General features: G+C 43.0%; 1 long non-coding RNA gene across 1 annotated transcript in view; it reads left to right on the forward strand.

Moving 5' to 3' along the window:
* The first annotated feature begins 1,447 nt into the window (after window positions 1-1,447).
* The window catches only part of LOC121860055, a 44,281-nt gene continuing 25,212 nt past the window's right edge, over window positions 1,448-20,516 (forward strand). The window contains exon 1 of the long non-coding RNA XR_006087804.1: window positions 1,448-1,609. This is a non-coding gene — a long non-coding RNA (uncharacterized LOC121860055). The remainder of the gene's footprint in view (window positions 1,610-20,516) is intronic.

Here is a 20,516-nt window from a genome sequence, read left to right on the forward strand (position 1 = left end):
GTGGCCCTCCTTTGGACGTTTTCAATTAGCTGACAGTCCCTAGCATATCTCGGGGACCAGACAGGATGACAATACTCCAGGCTGGGAAGTACTTCACTCTTGAAGATCGTTAGGAGGGACGGCACATCTTGATATCTGAACGACCTTCTTATAAGACCTAATAACTTAGGTGCCAGTTTTACCTTTTTCTCGCAATGGCCCGAGAACTTCAGTTCATTGTCAACGTACACACCCAGGTCCTTTTCACAATCCGTCTCAGTTAATGCAGTCTCTTCGTCCCGTTGGGACATATGATATGCCTCCTTACCGTTGGTACGTCCCAGGTGCATCCTCTTACACTTCGTGACATTGAATCTGAGCAGCCATTTCTTCGACCATTCTTGAAGCTCACAGAGATCCTTCTGCAGCTTTTGACAGTCCGCTTGGTTCTTAATTTCTCGAAATAACCTGCGTTTGCCAATCCTCTCTCTCCCTGAGGTTTGCACGGTTCCATAACAAAACCCCAACGGGGTTGTCATTTGTCAACACTAACCTAACCTAAACATAAAGGTGTTTCATTTTTTTATATATGCGACTGGGGTTTTGTCCGTTGGGGTTTTATCCGGTCACCGGTCTGAACCCCGAACTCAGAAATGTGAATTCAAAGCATTTGTGAGATAGCGGGAGGGAGGGCGGAGGGGTGTGTCGGGGTTGGTGTGACGGACGGTGTCTCGGCGGGGAGGAGACTGGGTACTAGTGAAGGGATGAGGACGGAAACTGTATATCAGTTGGGAGAGATTGCATTGCAGGATAACGTTTTGACAATGTTGGGAGTAATCGTCTAGACTCTAGTACTAGCCAGATGAGTATACTAAAATTACAATAGCATGAGAGGGGGATGAAATCATATTCTAAGTAAGTTGTTACTTTGCAAAAGGGGATATTAATGAGCAAATGGATTATGGACATGTTTGAATATCTATCCTGTAGAAGCAGCAAAGTTTTGTTGAACCCCTTGACTACGAGATGGAACCTCCCCAGCCAGAATAAAATAGGTAAAAAGACATCGTAGTGAAGGAATTCATTAGCAATCATAGGATAATCCTGGTCATGGTCGTGGAGTGTTGCGCACACCGTCTGAACTATCAAATCAACTACCATTGAATGGTTTGGGGAGGGGGGAGGGAGGGGAGGGGTGTCCGATCACCGGACTCTAATGAATCCCCGGCTTCGACAAGGCCAGGATACAAACTTCGGATCGCGACTGTGCATTATATTGACATATTTGGTACTCGGTTATTATTTATATTACTGTATTTATATTTTTAGTGCATTGTTTTAAAATCCTGGATCCACCCCATGCGGTTTGGAAGGTTGAACTGCGCTTCACTTCACATGATTCGAACCAATTTTAGTTGACAAAGGCCGCCAGGGCCAGACGTTAGTTTGTATTCACAAGTCGGTGGGGTCGGTTGTTGGCGTTTGGTGCTAGATAATTATGATATTTAATCGCTGACAGGAACAGCCACGGACGTCAACAGCCACGGGCATCAACAGACGACAGCCACGGGCGTCTACAGACGGTGGCCACGCCACGGATGGGAATAACTGCCTGGCACAGATTATTGTGGTACAGTGAGATTTGTTTGTAGGTGATGTGTTGCGCGAGGACGTAAAGGTGTACAGTACGGGACTAAAGGTCATACAGTACACACTGACAAAAACAGGTATTAACAGTGAGCTCAGGTTTGTAGGACTTGGATTGTACTGTACGAGTGTTAGTTGACTGAAATGGAAAATTAAGCCCGCGAATTAGGTGTCCCAATAATCTTGAAACTGAAAAATATACGTTAGTTATCCATAAGCTTCGCAGGTGTGTAACTATTGACGACTTGTAACGTAAAGTCGATTCATATGTTATTGGTTTAAGCTGTGGCTTCTTTGTTGTTATAATGTTATTACTGCGCTTCAACAACTAAGGTCTTTTAGCTCGTAACGAGTAGTAATTCCCCTATTTTATCAACAACCCCTTCGATAAATTGAGGTCATAGGTTATGGACGTATTCCGTTAAATAATGGCATTCATTTTTGTGTGCTCGTTGTTTGTAAATATTTCTAAATAAATAAGTTTAGGGAAAAAATATTGCTACATTATTGATTCTTCAAATTCATTTTATATTAGGTTTCAAAGAAATCAATAATTTAAAAAAATCGAAATTGTAATGAACAGCTTTCAGTGGCATTGTAGTATGCAAGTTGGCAATGGTAAGGTGTTGCTGATCCAAGTAAACGAAGAATCATTAATGAAGAAAGTAGTGTGTTTACAGAACAGCAGTAAAACAGTTAATTGGATTTGCGGGTCATTTACCCGATTGTGATTTTCGCAAGCATCACCAATATTTAACTGAACGCATTTTACACATCATGAATAGGCACGTAGCTTATGCCAATACGAAATTCAACGGGATAGTACAGAGGGATTCGAAGGGAGGTCTCAGTTTCTTGCATTCGTAAAAATTTAACCTAAATTTACACTTGAAAACCTTTTGTTGGTCATGATTCAAATCATCATTTATTGGGGATTAGATTAATGAAAGAAGATACTGTATTGCCTTTATTACGTTCAAAGAATTCTGACGTGTTTTATTTGTACAGTATGAATAAGATGAAATTATTTATAACTCATTGTATATACTGTACAGCACGCGCTTCATGTATTTTTAGTAAATGCATAGCGAAACTTAAGTGCTTTGTAGATAGTCTTGGAATATAATTTCAAGCAAATGTCAAAGTACATCACTATGATAATTTTTTTTTGCCATGAAAGAATAATCAGTTATCGCCAAAGAATTGGTTGTCATGTTCAGTTTGTCGATGAAGTTTTGCGCATGATACATGTTGACAGTCGTTAATTTAAGGTTAAGCAACGCATGTACTGTAAATGTTATTACAATAACGCTAGTTACAACGTTACTCTTTGATTACGTTATTCATAGCCTTACTGACAGTGTCTTGTTACGTTGTTTCAATTACATGTTCACTTCGACGAAGTCATGTTGTCTGCTGTATAATATTGTCATTTTTTTAGGCTTATGTTAACCTTCACCGTGCCATGGCTGGCTATGTTTGAAATGTAAGTGGTGAGAGTGGAGAAGAACAACGTAGCGACATCCTCTGTCACTTTCGTGGAGTAGTAGTCCAGAGAAACCATGAAGCGATTCCGGAAGGTGTGGAAGCCCAGCGTGTACGGGCTGCCTGTAAACTCGCTCGACACTGATCTCAGGAGGTTAGTGATCTCCACGGGTCCGTCGCCGTATTTACTTGGCAACAGGTCCCGGAGGTCCCCCATATTGGTGGTTACGAAGTGGCTATCAGTACAGTGCTTGCGGCCCCTACGGGTCAGCTCTTTGTTGATTAAGAGCGGTAGTATGGATGCCTGGAACAGCGGACTGTTTCTAATGGGGTTCTTGTCCACATTGAGACGCTTTCTCAGGTCATTGTGCATTCGTTTCGCCAAGGCCCAGAAATTCTCCTTGCTGTTGGCGTCGCTGCTGTGGATAAGGATTTCTCTCTCTTCCATGGATATATGGCAGCCTGGAAATTCCTTGTACGCAAGAGGGTAATAACGGCGCATGTTGACACAGTTTATTCCGTTGATCTTGACCGCTTCCACTGTTACCTCTGAGCGTTGCTGGACCACATTTAAGATGGCTAGGTTAGCTGCCGCCAAGATGCAAGAATGAACTGTAACTTCTGCTTCTTTACACCGTTGCAATAGTTGCTGTGTCATCTCGACAGTAAACTCTTCATGCATCACCCTGGTGAAAGCTAATTTGGTCTCTGGCTGCGGAAGAGCGCCATTGAAATATAACTTGTTGTTGTAACTTTTAATAATGGTAGCGTAAAATTTGCTACAGAAGTACATAAAGATGTAATACCAGTCGGCCCTGGTAACTAACTCATCGGTGATGGCCGGAATGACAGGGCGGGAGGGTACCTGGTGGTTCCGCCCGCTCATAATGGCATTCAGCACCTCCACTGTGTTCCGGCAGATGACCATATTCGTGAGGCCATCCGTGATGCAGTGATGTGCGTTGATTATCAGGACAGCTTCATGGAGACTTGGTGAACGTGGTGGGAGGGGCACGAGCCGCGCCCTCCACAGTGGTCCCCGAGACATATCGTAGGGCGCATGCTGTGTCTTGTAGAACACCGACATGACATCGTCAAGCTCCACTTTGAAGGGGACTATGAGGTGCTTCAACCGGCGGAACCAAGGCCTTAGTCCCCGCCACACCACACAAAGCTGCAGTACCTGCATCTGGCTGCCAGGGAACAATACCAACTGTAACAAAACAATAATGAGGACACACTCGCCCTGTCTCACACCTTCAGAATTGCATATGCAAAATTTCTGGTAAAATAAGAAAAAACTAACTTAACTGGATTTGTAGAATACTGTACTGGGTGTCTATTCGGCAGGGAAAAATTTTCGTTTTTTTTAAAGGTTGTGATACTGTACTCGGAGTTTTTATTAACAATATTGCAGTGTTGAATGTGTTGCTTAATTTTATCGCGGTTAAGTTTTAGCCATTGGTCGTCTCCATGGTGGGCCATGTTGATGCAACAACATAGTCAAAACTGCAAACTTGCAGATATCCCGGTACCCCGCAGGTGAACAGATATGACCATTACTGTGCAAATATATCCCAAAGTGTAGAAATAGGTGCATAATCGTATAGACCTACCCATTTATACTCACCTGTTATCATGTAAACTCACATATATAGAGATACTCACTGGGCGACGACGGTGAGGGCGCGCCTCACTGCTTCCGCAGGGATGGGCGTGGGGGAGGCGAGCCACACACCCTGCACGGTGTTGAGGGTCCCAAACTGACCCCCAGCCGCCATGAGTCCCTCCAGGTAACCCAGCCGCCTCACCCACTCCCCAGGACCAACCACCTTCCCCTTGCACTCTGACTCCATCGACTCAGATTCAGACATTCTGGGCGCGGGTTTACATCTCTCACTGTCTGTTTTAAGGTTTTTGGGTTTGGTTATCTGATCTGTAATGATAAGAGAAAAGGGATATAAAATAATCCGTGGATTCATGTTTGTGTATTCCAAGTCCCGTTTCGGTACCAGATTTAAATTCTATGTGACAGGTTAGGTTGAGATGAATTTAAGGTCTTTAATCAGTTTACGAGCCAACTTGGATTGCAGTTTTAGCCATTTGTGAAAGTGGGTCCCATAAGAATGACTGCCCGTTAAGGACAGTGTAGATACAGTTCACTGTACTGTACTGAGCCTTCGGTACTCAAGGAAGCAGCATGGTCGGTACTGCTCTCGACCGCCTTCCTTTTCCCAAGTAAATTTAGATACTCATTTACAGCCGGATAAACTGGGATCGCCCGGGAACAGAAGGCCAACTCTGTCTCCTCCACTGGACCGCCGCTCTCCGCAGCCAACTGAACATCCACCTTAATATAAAATCAAGACTTGACTTTGTTTTGAATATTGCTTTTGAGGTTTCTTGGTGTTGTGGAGCATCAAGAGTGTTTATAAATCCACTAAGATAGCAATGAAAACATTCCTCACTTGCCCATTTCACCAATCACGGCAGTGTCTCATTTGTCACATGGTATCTGAGTCTGGATTTCGACGATTTGTAGAACCCTTCTCACAACATTACCCGTGCCGTGAGTCTTCGAACACACACCACCTTGCTCTGATCACTCCTGGAGCAATTAGCCGTATCTCTAATGCGAGTATCCGTCCTTCACCCTACACGTGTAGATATAGAGAGACCCATCCCTCTTACCCTGTGCAGTGTGTCTTGTTGACGCCATTCAATTTCCTCACTGTAGGGTACGTTGTATATTGTGTCATGTGCTCACAACACCCACATCTCTTGCCCCCGTAAACAGAAGAGTGTACTGTATAGTACAGTACGTTGTTTGTTCAGAACACTCACCTCCTTCATCCTGGTCCAGTTGATGTTGGTGGAAGTGCTCACTATTCTCGTTTTGATCCTTAGTAGTGTGCTGGTGGCCGTCATACCAGTACATCGCCGCCTGCAAGGTTAATAGAGGTGTCAGTCATTATAAATCCCTTTTCTTGTGGTCTGCATGTCATTTGAATGGCTTGTATGATATTACCAGGCTGACACGCCTCCCCCCCCCCCCCTTTCCTCTTGCTCCTTGTTTTAGAGATGTGAACAACAACTCCCTCATTTAGACTGACTGCTTCCAAAGCCCAGGAAGTCAACAGGTACCCCAAGGTAAATCTGAATAATGTATCTTAGGTCCCGAACATTGAAATGCAGAAAGCACAGTTTTGTTTGTGTTTTTGCCTGGTGCCACGTTGTCAGGACATGTCGACTTTCAACCATACTCCTTACAGAACTAGACTACATTTAAAAACAAAAATTCTCAAGCAGTGTTTATTTTAAGGTGTTTGGCGGTGATTCATCCATTTTATTTAGCTGTGCAAGTAGATTTTTTTTACGATGACGTCAATGGATTCCAGATGAGGTCAGTGACGGGACCGACTTGTCTAAACTAATGTGCTTCAGTCGCAGTACTGTATAGCTTTTGAAGTCAGCTCGGTCTTCACTAGTAATTAAGCTAAAATAAGGCCTTGGGGTGCCTGCTGTTTGCAGTAAATGAAATAGATTATTCTTTTCGGTCGGGCTGACTGATTCGATTGTATATATCAGAAGTTTGAGAGTCCTGCATGTAATATTGACTAACGAATTTATTTAGTACCGTTTGCTCCACGTTTTAAGGAACAATGATTGAAGAATTGCGGGAATCACTGTCACATACGTCACGAAGTCGCACCTTGAGACAACAATGTGACAAACTCGCCCGTACCCGAGCTCCTCACCAACTTAACTGGTTCACTTACCCGCCAAACACTCCTTAGAAACTACCCTAAATTTGAATTTTTAGAGTTGTTATGTTCTTATGTAATAAGTATGGCTCAGGAGAGTGTTTCTGGCAGTATATCCACGTCAGTGTCATGCGGGTTAAAAGGGAGTAGCCCATTTAACCTATCCCAGGTTGGCCTGTGTGATTCTCGTTACCTTGGCCTACTTATTAGATTAGTATACGAGTGCTTTTCTTTTAATGTTAAGAAATAAACAGCATTGGTGTAGTGCAGTTATTTAAGGGAGATTATTATCTATATTAGAGCAATTGTTAGTTAGTGGGAAGAATGAAACGAGTAAATGTTTTCTTCTCCAGTCTATGTATTTTCATGTATACGATGGTGAAAAATGTATAGACTTAAAAACACATTTGGCAGTGAAATACTACCTCACTCGTGTTCTGCTTAATTATGGACGTATTGAGAGAATGTGGAATGAAGTACAGTATTGACAAGTGCAAAAAAAAAGTTATTTCATAGGAAGGAGGGAGAGTGAAAGACCAAGTAGATGGATGATGCTGGCTTGTGTGGTGGGTATTTAGAGTCTTGTGGACGGTATAGTGGTAAGAATGAAGACATGATATCGAGTGAATGGAAAATGTTCATGCGCGCATTAACTCTTGGTTCTGTTAACTTTACATCCAGCCACAATCCCCGACAGGTAGGTAGTGAGGTAGAGGTAGACAGGTAGATAGTGAGATAGAGGTAGACAGGTAGGTAGTGAGGTAGATAGTGAGATAGAGGTAGATAGGGTGAGGTTAGGTTCTGGTGGTCCTTGTCAGATCCCGTTACTGTGTAATACCAAGTTTAGAATTTGTCGTTCATTCACATGTTACATTCGGGTGAATATTTAGCCATTTCCCAGCTGTTGTCTGATACGAAGAAGTACACATTTGCGTAGGGGTTAGATTCACAGAGGTTTATACAATGAATAATTACTCCTAACTGAAGATGTACAAGTATGTATCCAACTGGGTAACTTATGCAAAAGCACAAAAAAGTGTTAGAATTACAGACAACTTTTAACTAGATATATTCGCCTAACACTAGTAAAAACTCTAACATTCGTTGCCTCGGAAAACAATTGCTTAATTTTATGGTCGTCACAATTTTTCTTGGCGTGTGTATGACTGATATTTTGTCAGTGGACATGTTTTTGCCAGTGGGACGTGTTTTTTTGCCAGAAGTCAGTCACCACGAAGAAACTCGCCTTCATACACTCTTTTTCTAGGAGCGTCTGCCGTTAGATCTGTTGAGCGCGAACGTAACTTGTTGGATACCAACTAGAATTTTGTACCAGCGGTAAATTGAGCCCACGGTAAATTGTTAAAAAAAAATAGAAACAAAATTGTCTAAAAGGGCTAGTTCTCCCCGTACACTCATCTCAAATCGTCGAAATTGTTTTTTTTTTTATTTCTTTGACTTGTCCGAACGATTGTAAAAGGCCAGTGCATCCAGATTTTAACCTTCATACTTATGGATCATTAGATATGGCCATGCAGGACTCGACACCATTCTTACATCCAACATTAGCGAGAATTGAACATGGATCGCAGTTTCATAAATCTATAGATACCATATTGTATGTATGCTAACTTAAATACTCCTGGCAGTCACCAGTTGAATAGATTTAATTATAATAACTAGTCGTCGCATTTAAATCTCTTAAAGGATCAGAAAAAAGTGATCCTTTACATAAATATGCCCCAAATGTTGCTCTGGTACTAAACACGTTTACTTCCCTCACAATATAATTCGGCATCTATAAGTGATACCAGTGGGGTGCGTTTTCGTTGAGCCGCGTGAGTATTCCCGCAAAAACAGGAGCTCACCTGTGACAAAACAAGGCAACGCTACGAAGTCGGAAAAACACACCAACCTGTTTTGTTTTGTAGACGGAATTAAGTGTTTCTTTATATGATTTATTCTGGCGACCTGGATGATTTGAATGGGTTGGATGAATGAAGTAATGTGGGTTGGATAACTTTGCTGGACGACTATAAATATATGGATGACAATAATGGAAACTGAATATTGATGGGTGACGAACAGATTGGGTCATTACTGACTTGGATGATGGTTAAGAACGACTCGATCAAATCAATATTGTTCTCTCTTTGTATCTGTATTATTCTGGGTAAGTTCCCTTTATTTCAAGTTCAAAATACCTCTTGTGGACCTACCTGAATGGGGGAGGAGGAGTCTTCAGTCAGTGGTCAGCAGTCCAGCTCAGGCCCGAATCTAGTAAGTGAGGACACATGTACTGCGACCCTCCCCAAGACACAACTGGCCAAGTGGGCGCGGATGTTGCCTCTTTAAAGGTTCACCTGCCGCAAAAAACTCACCGAAGGGGCGCTAGTCTCATTGTCCCGGCGATTTCAGCCAACCGGAAACCTTACTTCTTTCGCTTCATTTTGTGTCACGCTAAATAGGTTTAATCGTCTGATTTAAACCGTAAAAAACAAATTGGTGTTTTTTCCTAAATAAGGAAAAAAATTTGGTTTTATAGCTAGTATGTGATAAAAGTTTGTTCATATATGGTAGATTTGCTGTTTCAAAGCAAAACCAAATTATACTTAATTTGGGTAAGGTTACCGGGTAGTACCGGTAATAATGCTATTCATATTATAGTTTGCATAATAATTATCTACAGGACGGTCCCTACGCAGCCCAATTTGAATTTTCGAGATAAAAAAGTGTATAACAAAATGAATCACAATTTGCAATTATTCCCATTTAGCGCGACACAATCGTAAAAGTTTCGTATATTTACGTATGCATTATATTTCGAGTATTATAGTATGCTTTGTTTAAATGTACCGTAGTAACCCGAGTACAGTCGTCAACATGAAGGTATAAAGACCTTGGTCAACATGACCCTGAGACTCGCACGTCAACCCAGGGAATAAGGGAACGCGAATACATAAAACTTTTTTCCCCTCCACTTTTTTTTTATTTATTTTTTTTTAGGTTAAGGTGGGGAAAGGATGGAAGGCATGCGGGGGCTCAAGGTACAGCCAGACATGGCGGATAGAGAAGTCACGACAGATAGTCGTGGGGGGAAAGGTAGAGGTCAACCAGCTCTTGTATTCTTCTGCTGCCCACTGCTGGTTACTAAGATGGACGGGATAATGGTGAGTCCCTGGAAGGCCAAATTTTGGTGCAGGGGGGTGAACCTCATCTCCAGCTCTTCCAGGAGATGGTCTAGGAGTCAATTGGCCACCGTTCTCTTGTAGTATTCAGCTGGTCCATCAGCTGATGTGTTCGCGGTGCCGTTGGCGTTTGCAGCTCTGGGCATGGAAGGTTTAACACCTACAGCCTCATGCAGTTGTTCTTCCTGACCGAACCATTCAGTGTAGTGATTATCCATGTTGTTTCGGATGTCTTATAGTGTTTGTTTTCACACAATCAATTTCGCTGCTGTCCTCAACTATGCCCCTGGCCTCTGCTTGAAGGCTAGTGGTCACACCTTTCAGGTAGCCTAGTGCATTGTTGGTGATCACCAGGGACACAATGAAGTCTGTGCTGGTGATGGCGGCAGTGTTTGGGCATCAGTCAGTGATTTTGTAGACCAGCTGCCAGGACCACCCTCCACAGTGTCCTCCATGCAGGCCACCACCGAGGGATGTAACTCCACAAAGGTTTCCAGAACATCTAGGCGTTGCACACAACGTGTACAATACAGGTTTTTCAGCTTATGTTTCCTTGATTCAGGTTGGGTTTGTAGGACAACTGCCTCAAATGTATATGCACGTTTGGTATGCCCTTCCATGAAAGTTGAGATCCTGTCCACGGTGCCTATCATATTCCTGATACCGGAGATCTGGAAGGACTTAACAACAGCCAGGTTGGGTTCATGTGATGAGCAGCGCTGGTAGAGAGCTGAGGGTTAGTCTCCTTAATGATAAAAACATAAGAATAAGGAGTCTGCAATAGGCCGGATGGCCTGTACATTGCAGCTCCTCTCGAGTTACTACCACTCTCTATCATCCATGAATCTATCCAGCCTCCTTTTAAAACTTTCCAGCATTCCAGCACTTACTACAAAGTTGCTAAGCTTGTTCCACTCGTCCACCACCCTATTTGTGAACCAGTTCCTTCCTATCTCCCTCCTAAACCTAAACTTATCCAACTCAAATCCGTTGCTACGTGTCCTATCCTGCTCGGATATTATAAGAACTATCGAAATATCTTTTAATGATTCCTTTCACCCACTTAAGTACTTCTATTATATCTCCCCGCACTCTCTGTCTTTCTAGGGAATGCAAGTTTAGTTTCTTTAATCTATCATTTTCGTCATTCTTCGCTGCACCAAATCCAGTGAATTGATATCCATTCTATAATAAGGGCACCAGAACTGAACAGCACAATTCAGGTGCGGCCTGACTAGCGCAAGATATAGTTGCAATATGACCTCTGCACTCTCTTATTACTTACACTTCTAGATATAAAACCCAATACTCTGTTTGCCTTATTTCGAACATTAACGCACTATTTTCTAGGCTGTAGGTCCGGGCTTACAAGTACCCCTAAATCTCTTTCACAAGTCGACTTCTCTAGGTTGATGTTGTTAAGGCTGTATACATTGACAGTATTTGTTAAGGGCCGCTCCCTCACTACAGCTGCAGATGTTTGGCTCATCCACCACGTGGTCCGGGTAGGTCCTCCAGCTCACACAGGGTGTTGGAGATGGTTCTTGTTCCTCATGTGATGTAGTTGGGAATTGATAATTGGAAGAGGTGGGTGTGCGGCAGACCCTGGGTGCGTCAGGTCTACGTCGAGTTGAAATTGTCACTTTCGTATACCAGTTGTGGGATGATCGTCAATCTTTGCACTGTATTGTTGTTGGAAGGTTGTTTATAAATCCTGGTGGGGAGGAGGAGTTGGGGAAGGAGGAAATAAATAAATAAAATACATAAATAATGAAGTGATAACTGTGGAAGCATTCTGTTATGTTCTTGCTACCACCACATTACGTGTATTATTCCAGATGATACTAAATGTTACATAATACTTCCTTGAGATAAATGTATAGTATCAGGCCCGTCCTTTAGGGGGGGGGGGGGAGCGATCAGGGGCGACCGCCGGGGCCCAGCACTAGACCCAGTGACCTCGGACACATTACCTGTTGACTGGTTAATCTGACCTGACGGCTTACGCCACCATCGCAACCGTGACAGTCCCATGGGGGTTGGTGGGGCCCCGCAGTGGCTGAGTTGCCCCGGGCCCCTCACCTTCCTAGGGACGGCCCTGTACAGTGTACAGTATATATCAGGTGCCTTCAAGAGAGCTCAGGCTCTCAACTGGCTCAGCCATGTCAATATTGTTATAATTATCCACTCTATATCAGTATTTTTCTTGCTAAATAAACTGTTTCAATTTCAAGATCAGTATCAAAGTCCCGACAGACCAGGTTGGCCGCCTTAACGGAGAGAGAGAGAGAACGCGCGCGCGCGTTTGGGATGTGTGCGTTTGTCTGTGTGTGTCCGACTTTTGGTACACGGTGATAACCCAAACTAAACTCGAGTATAGTTATACGGTGGATAATTAGAAATAGACCACAAAAGACGTCACAAGAGCTCGATAACCAGAATTGTTTTTCTTGGCTGGGGTTGGCCTCTGGCTCAGTAGCTGACGTGGCTAACCTTACTCACCCTTTTTTGCGTGTAAAAACCTGTACGCGTGTGTTTCCTGCACAATATTACTTTTGTGTTTTTTTTGTTCTTGTGTGTGTTTTTTGTTCTAGGTGTGTTTTTTTTTCTGTTTTTTGTTCTGTGCTTTTTGTTCTTGTGTGTTTTGTTCTGTTTTTTGTTCTTGTGTGTTTTTTTGTGTATACGTGTGTATGTGTGTGTGTGTGTGTGTGTGTTATGTGCTGTATATGGTTGCTTGTGTTTGCTGTATTGTGTTGTATAATTATGAGTGGATATTCTTATTGTATAATATATTAAATGTGTTGTCTAATGGTAGACCCTGCTGCCATATGGCAACACGAAAATTGTGACAAAAATCCCAGGTTGCTGATCTGACTTTCTGCCTCATTTACACACAATTGCAGGGTCTCAATTGATTCGCTTTCTTTGAGAACACAACATACTGTACATACAGTATATCGTTTCTCACTATTGATCTTTTTTAAAAAAAATTATTTATGGTTTATTATTATTATTACTACTACTACTACTACTACTACTACTACTACTACTACTACTACTACTACTACTACTACTACTACTACTACTACTACTACTACTACTACTACTACTACTACTACTACTACTACTACTACTACTACTACTACTACTACTACTACTACTACGTGGCCTCCAGCCTCCCCCAATAGCCACACCTTCGCCACCATTTATTTACCTTAATATTAAATATCCTAATACATAAGCAACTATCCTATCTGTGTTAAATTAGTTGAGCCGCAGATCGATGCGGCATTCGGTGACTGTAGCCTCATAGTCGATATCTGCAGCAGTTGACGGAGTAGGGGCAGAAGCTCTCGTTCCCCTGAGGCAGAGCAAAGCCGACCGAAGGAGAGAGAAGGACAGTCGACATCTCATCCAGGCTGTGACATAACTTCTGGGCTGCTGCTTCTGTTCGGAGATCAGCTCCGCGAGTCTGGCGTAGAAACATCTTGCGCTTGGGCCCATCCCACCAGAGGTTGTGAACACTAGCGGAGTGAAGTTGCCTTGATCGACATTTTGAATTCTCTCCCCATATGCCCTTCTCTTGTCGTTCTCGTTCCTCCTATGTGCAGCATCGAGAGCTAGGTTACGGTGACAAACGGCCATGGGATCAAAAATCCTGATGTCGAAGAAGGCTCGCTGTCCCCGCGTCCAGAATCCTCGAGCACTGACGTCCACACGGGCTTCGTTAGATGTGTTTGAAGTCCTGTGTTGGAGGATCTCGCCATCCAGTGGAAGGAGGGTCGGTTCTACCATGACGTCCCGGCAGGTTTCCTTCAACATATTTGCTGTGAGATCCCTTACCTCGTCATGCCTCATGCATATGAAGCCCCCCTTCTTGCAAACCATGGCGTGATCGCCATCATAGGAATAGCCACACACGCATTGGGAGGGCAAACCATCTACTGGCCAACCGTACCTTAGAGCAATGGCATCTGTAAATTCTTGTTTGTTAAGGCTGCCCTTATCGGTAACGTAGTTAACCAGTTCGAGGCGCCCACCTCCTGCGCTATAGCTACTTTTTTTGTCAGATTTTCTGGAACCTGCAGCAATAGTTGCTGCAACATGTCATTTTGGCAGTGCTGCCGATCTGTTGTAATGGATCTACGGATCTTATTAACTTCGCTGGTGTCCACTTCCCCTGTTGCATTCTGGGCTATTATGTGGTCAGTGAGGGCTGCCGTGAGCTTAAGTGAATTTTGATGTTCAGAGTCAGCAATCTCCTCTGGATTAGTTAGTCCCATCCCTCCCAGTCTTGGTGGAAGTGCAAGAAGTGTTCTTTCTACTGGGGTTAAGTCGTGGTGTTTCACTAGTTTGGGAATGAACTTGACACTGATTGCTTCTTCCAAAGGGTGGAGGAGGGGTCGGATCTCAGGGATGGTACGCATCAGGTAGTTCCAACGATGCTTGACTCCATGTGTGAATGCTGCAAAGGCCGCATGTGGCTCTGTGTTAGCAATCTCCGATAGAGCATGGATTTCGCTAACCCACTCGTTCACCTTTCCCCCTACGTACTGGGTCTTGAAGTCCGTAGTGCCAATTACTGCGCCTAGATGTCTTTGGCCGTCCTTAGTTATTTTGACCTCACTTTCGCCGAAAACCTCCACAGCCCGATCATAATGATCTGGCTTCACGATGAGGAAGGATTTGCTGGCGTTTGGGTGGTACCCTATTTGTGGACCTCGCGATGTTACCAGGTCCCACCACTTTTTGATGTCCTCCACTTTTCCTGCTCCTGTGAGGTCATCAGCATATGCCACTTGTTTGACCCCAGTTGTTTCATACTTTATTTCTTGTTGGAGCACTGATAGGCCTATTGCATACATTGCCATTGCAACGGGGTCTCCCTGTGTTGTTCCCTCGGTCGACTGTAGGATGGTATCACCTCGTAGAGCCTTGTTGTTTACTACGTAGAGGTCTGAAGGATTCCTATACGAATTTTCAACATACATCGCAAAGCTAGGACACTTGATCTTGATGTTGTGCAGTGCCGCCTTGCGGTTAAGTATGTTGAATGCGTTTGAAGCATCCACCAGGAGAACGGCCTCACAATCACGCTGCTCAAATATCAATCTCATGGCGTGAATGGCCGCCTCCCCACCAGCCTGGTGGCCAGCACACACTTGTAGGTTCCCTGCTGCTGCCCTGACATCATCCTTTACCACCTCCATTATACACTTTCCGATGATCCGCCTCAGCACTTCCCCCACCCCTATAGGTCTACATCCTGGTTTTACTACTACTACTACTACATTTTCGCTCCCCAGGCCCCGATGTGGGTCGGTGACCTGTGCCCGGGTGGGGTAATCCCCGTTATCCAAAAATTAATAAAAATAAAAATTAAAGATAATCAACAAGACAGATGGACCGATCTTCATGAAACTTGTTTAGTGTGTTGGGTGGCGACCACACATGCCAGTCCCCACTCATGCTCATTCACAACGACCGAGAGACTAATCCAGCCCACTCATTAGGCTCGATAACTAAATAATAAACGCTCACGTGCACACACACACACACGCATACGTAATGCATACATATATTCATACATACATACACGCACACACACAAGCTCATTATTTTGTAAAAACTGGTTTGGTGGACGCGGGAGACGAGGTGGGGACTGAGTGCTCTTTCTCGAACCCATTATTTTGGGAAGGAGGGAGGTGTGGGGAAGAGAGATAATGAGAAGAGATGGGGGTAAGCAGAATTAAGGAGGGAATGTGTCGCAATGGTTATCATTAGTGTACAGGTGCAGGAAGAAGTCCTTGGGTCATATACTAGCTGTTTGGGTGGTTATTCACATCTTACTTTGTTATAACCTTCACTGTCCAGTTTTAGTGCAGGAGGAAACCATAATACCCAGAGAAAATCTGCGATGTTTGGTAGGGTTACACTGGATAACAACTTTCTCACATCTGACCTGATTTGAGAGTTAAACCCAGGACATATTTGTGAGAGGTACACATTAACGCTGTACATACTGTCAACACCCCAATTATTTTCCGTCAAATTTAATTTAAAAGAATATCCCCCAACTGACTCTACCTTGCTACTGGGTGATCTTTATTTTGAAAGTACTGTACAGTATTTCATGTATTATTTTATTGATTTACATTATTTTGAAGGATATTACTGTATTGCTTTTAATAATTTAGTTTTATTTACTAGTTTGATATGAATTATGAGAGAAAAATATCTTATACTTGTGTAGTTTCAAATAATTTTTATGATTTGGCTTTTATTCTTTTTCTTTAATACTGTCTACTGTACTGTACCGAACTGTATTCTTGATGAAGACAATAGTGTGAATGTTTCATCTGGCTAGTTTAGCAATACAGTACTGTATTGGTGTAAAGAGGTAGGCTGTGGGGGAAACAGTCGTACTTGTTGAAGCCGAATTTCAAAGCCTAGATAAGAGTTACATTTTTTTTCTCTCACACACACACACTCTCCTCTTCACCACTGATCGGCTCATTACAGTAGCCGCTTGGGCAGTCGGTCACGTCTCTGTTACTATAATAGAGACGCTGTTGGCAAGTACTGGGCATGTAGTGACTTGTAGGGGTATCGAGATATTAATGTTGTCTCGCACTCAGGATGGATGGAAACTCTAAGGTGGTTTTCTTGTATAATATAAGCTATATGATTTACAGTCCGGTGCTGGAGGTGCCGTGTGGTGAGGAGCTGCTCAGTAGAGACGTTCGGTGAGTAGCGTGTCGAAGGAGGTAGATGTGCAGGAGCTTCGTTAGAGAAGATGTTGCCTGTTGCTGGCCTCCTCGTTGAATGAATGCTGACAGCGTGGAGTTTGCTGGAGGAGGTGTTGCTTGTTCAGGAAGATGGGCAGAATGAGAAAGCTGGTTGGTGGGTCGCCATGCTCGCTGGCGGGAGCGAGGACCACCAGGCAGGCGAGGAGGAGCGAGGGCAGCCAGGCAGCGGCGGAGGAGGAGGTGTTGCTTGTTCAAGAAAAATGGTCAGAATCAATCTCACTGGAGAGACAGAGCTTATATACCCAGCAGCAGCGATGAGTCATGTTGGGAAAACCCGAGAAGTCGCCGGTCACTAGTTTCGTTGCTAAGTTACGGTAACATCTGGTTGGTTGCTAGGGAAGGCGGTAGCAGGTGGTGGCTGTGGCTACGCAGTTGTAGGCAGTTGTAGGGGAGACGTCCACTACAGACTCCTGAATGTGCCTGAACCTGCTCCAGTGTTGGTCAAGTCTGGTCTTGAAACAGTTCACATTCGGTGCCACCACAACACACTCTGGCAGGTTGTTCCACGAGAGCACAACTCTCACTCCGATAATGTTCGCCTTCACAGTTTTCGGACTTGCGGCTTCTTCAACCTTGAGCTGTGACCCCTTGTGGGGTGAGCGTCCACCAGCTCCAGGTAAGGACACTCAACTGAGTAGTGCCCTCAGAGATACACCTCAATTAGTTCCCCACCCCCCTTGCCTGTCTGTGTCTGTAGTATAATCTCTCTGGCTAGCTGAGGTGCCGAAGTACCGGCACCAGTTTGGTGGCCCTCCTTTGTACATTTTCCATCAACTGACAGTCCTTAGCAACCAGACGGGGTGACAGTACTCCAGGCGGGGAAGTACTCGACTCTTGAAGGTCGTTACAAGGGACGGACCGTCTAGATGTCTGAACGACCTTCTTATGAGATCTATTAATTTAGTTGCTTGGTTTACCTTCTCACAATGGCCCGAGAACTTCAGTTCGTTGTCAACATACACTCACCCAGGTCCTTTTTGGATTCAATCTCGGTTAATGCAGTGTCTTCTTCCCGTTGGGACACACGATACGCTTCCTTACCATTGGTACGTCCCAGGTGCATCCTCTTACACTTCATGACATTGAATATTAGCAGCCATTTCTTCGACCATTCTTCAAGTTCACAGAGTTTGCTTTGCAACTCTTCAAAGTGTGTTTGGTTCTTAATTTCCCTAAATAACATGGCATCGTCATTTATGAAGCGAACAAACAATACACTGCCCTGTGGTGCCCCGCTTGCCACGGGTACACATGACGATTTCGTGCCATTAATCATCACAAACACTGCTTGCGATCATGGGGAAAGTCTCCGATCCACTCTAGGACACTTCACTGAATTCCGTATCCTTCCAGTTTAATTTTCAGTCTTTCATGGGGTATGCTGTCGAATACCTTGGCAAAATCTAGGTGTATAGTGTCGATATTGCCACCCTATTCCAGAATTTGGATCCAAACATCCAGTACCTTGAGTAATTGTGTTAAGGAAGGTTGTTTCGTTGTAGTTGTTTCATTTTGGCATCTCTTATAATGCTCTCAAGTACTTTACACACTATGCTGGTCAGGCTCTGTGGTCTATAATTATTCATAGAGTGTCGATCACCTTTCTTGAAAATAGGACTCACATGGGCCATTTTCTAATCACTGGGGACCTTTTGCTCGTCCAGGCATTTACAGAACAGGATCTTCAGGAGCTCAGCAAACCCGTTGCACAACCCTCATAGCACTCGGGGATGCACCATGTCAGGGCCGGGACTCTTATGAACTTTTAGCTTTGACAATTTATATCTTGAACCTCTTCTGAGAACACAATGTGGGTCAGTGCTGTGTAACCATCTGTTCTCAATCACAGGAAGATTGTTTGCATCCTCCCTTGTGAACAGCGCCTCTGCTTTGTCCTGGTCAGAATCTTCAAAACTACCATCTTCAAGCCTCAGGTCTGATTCACCTACTCACGATTTTAATTTTGACTTTGCATTGTGGTTAAAAGCCTTCGGGTTTGACTTGACCTTGTATAGATATGTACATACCAAGATATGTGAACACGCCTGACACCAGGACTCTTGTTACCATTCATTGTACCATTTATTCACATGTCTGTATTACTACATATTATTATAGCATGTCTGATGTCCATGCTTATGTCTAATGCCTATGTTCATTTACTATGTCTGTACCGCGCTAGTCGAGTAATTAGAAGACCTCATTTATTGTCCTAGGAATGTCTAGCAACTCCCCTTGCCTGGCTAGCTAATTTCCCTCAGATCGGCCTCGGCCTACCTACGGTCCGGGGTCCCTAGTAACCGCTCCTGTATCGGTTGGCTATCACGCCCAGTCTTGTACACTTATTGAATATATCTACTGCTCGTGCCCTGGAGTTTCAAGAACCTTGTCTAGGATTACATCCACCACACCACAGACCTCACTTGCAATCAGCCTCTTAAACTTCATTTCAGCCCTTCTCCACTCTGACTTTGATTGGTTCCTGGATCTGGTATACATCCTCCTGTACTGTTCATCGTTTGTCCTAACCCACGTTTTGAATTTCTTGGTTTTCTTCTTAACTTTGTCGACCACCGCATGGTTCATGTGTAGCGGTCTCTTTATATTCCTGGAGGCACTGGGTTTGGTCTTGGGGATGCCTGTACAGCAAAATGGAAATAATAACATAAACAATAGTTACAATACACCGGTAATGCAATTCATTTTGATTATACTGTAGATTTTAAATCTCAAACGTTTCCTAAGTAGAATTTGATTTTAGAAAAATGTGGGTAAATAATGCCTAGAAGGAAAAATGTAGAAAACACTTCTTAACTAGATAAAGGAATTAGCTGAAGAATTTTTAAATATCATATCTTGAGCCAGACAATTAACAAATTGGTAATATGGGAAGACTGGTTTGAGGGAAAACACACACACACACACACACACACACACACACACACACACACACACATATATATATATATATATATATATATATATATATATATATATATATATATATATATATATATATATATATATATATATATATATATATATATATATATATATATATATATATATATATATATATATATATACGGATCTACTAATATTCTATACAAGGTTTACCTATATTAGTATAATTATTATTTTTTTTTACTATTTTTGTTTTTGCAAGTATTAAGATATTTTTATTTAGGGTTTAGATGATATTTATACTTTTACAATTTTACAATTTTATATTATATTTTTAGGTTGTATTTGGTGGAGATTAACTTCCTATAGTTCTAGCAATGATGTTATAGCATACTGTATATATAATGAAAAGAGAAAAGTGCAGTAGGCCTAAAACAAAGTTCACTGTAAAACCAATAGGAGTAATACAGCAGGTACAGTACAGGTATCTATTATGTATAGTATACAGCCATGATGCTGTAGGCCAAGACTGGAGGGGAGTGATTTTCAAACATGGAATGAGTTTTATGATTTTTTCTATAATGACAATCATTCTCAAGAATCAATAAGCAACAGGTGACTGAAAAAGAAAGTTACACACAATGAGTAAAGATGACTAGGGATGCTTGAATTGATTCAGAAAGGTTGATGATTGATATAATATTATTACTGCAGTTCAATAACTAAGGTTTTTAAGCACG

This window comes from Homarus americanus, unplaced genomic scaffold (assembly GCF_018991925.1).
Source record: "Homarus americanus isolate GMGI-L3 unplaced genomic scaffold, GMGI_Hamer_2.0 scaffold41643, whole genome shotgun sequence".
NCBI lineage: Eukaryota > Metazoa > Arthropoda > Malacostraca > Decapoda > Nephropidae > Homarus > Homarus americanus.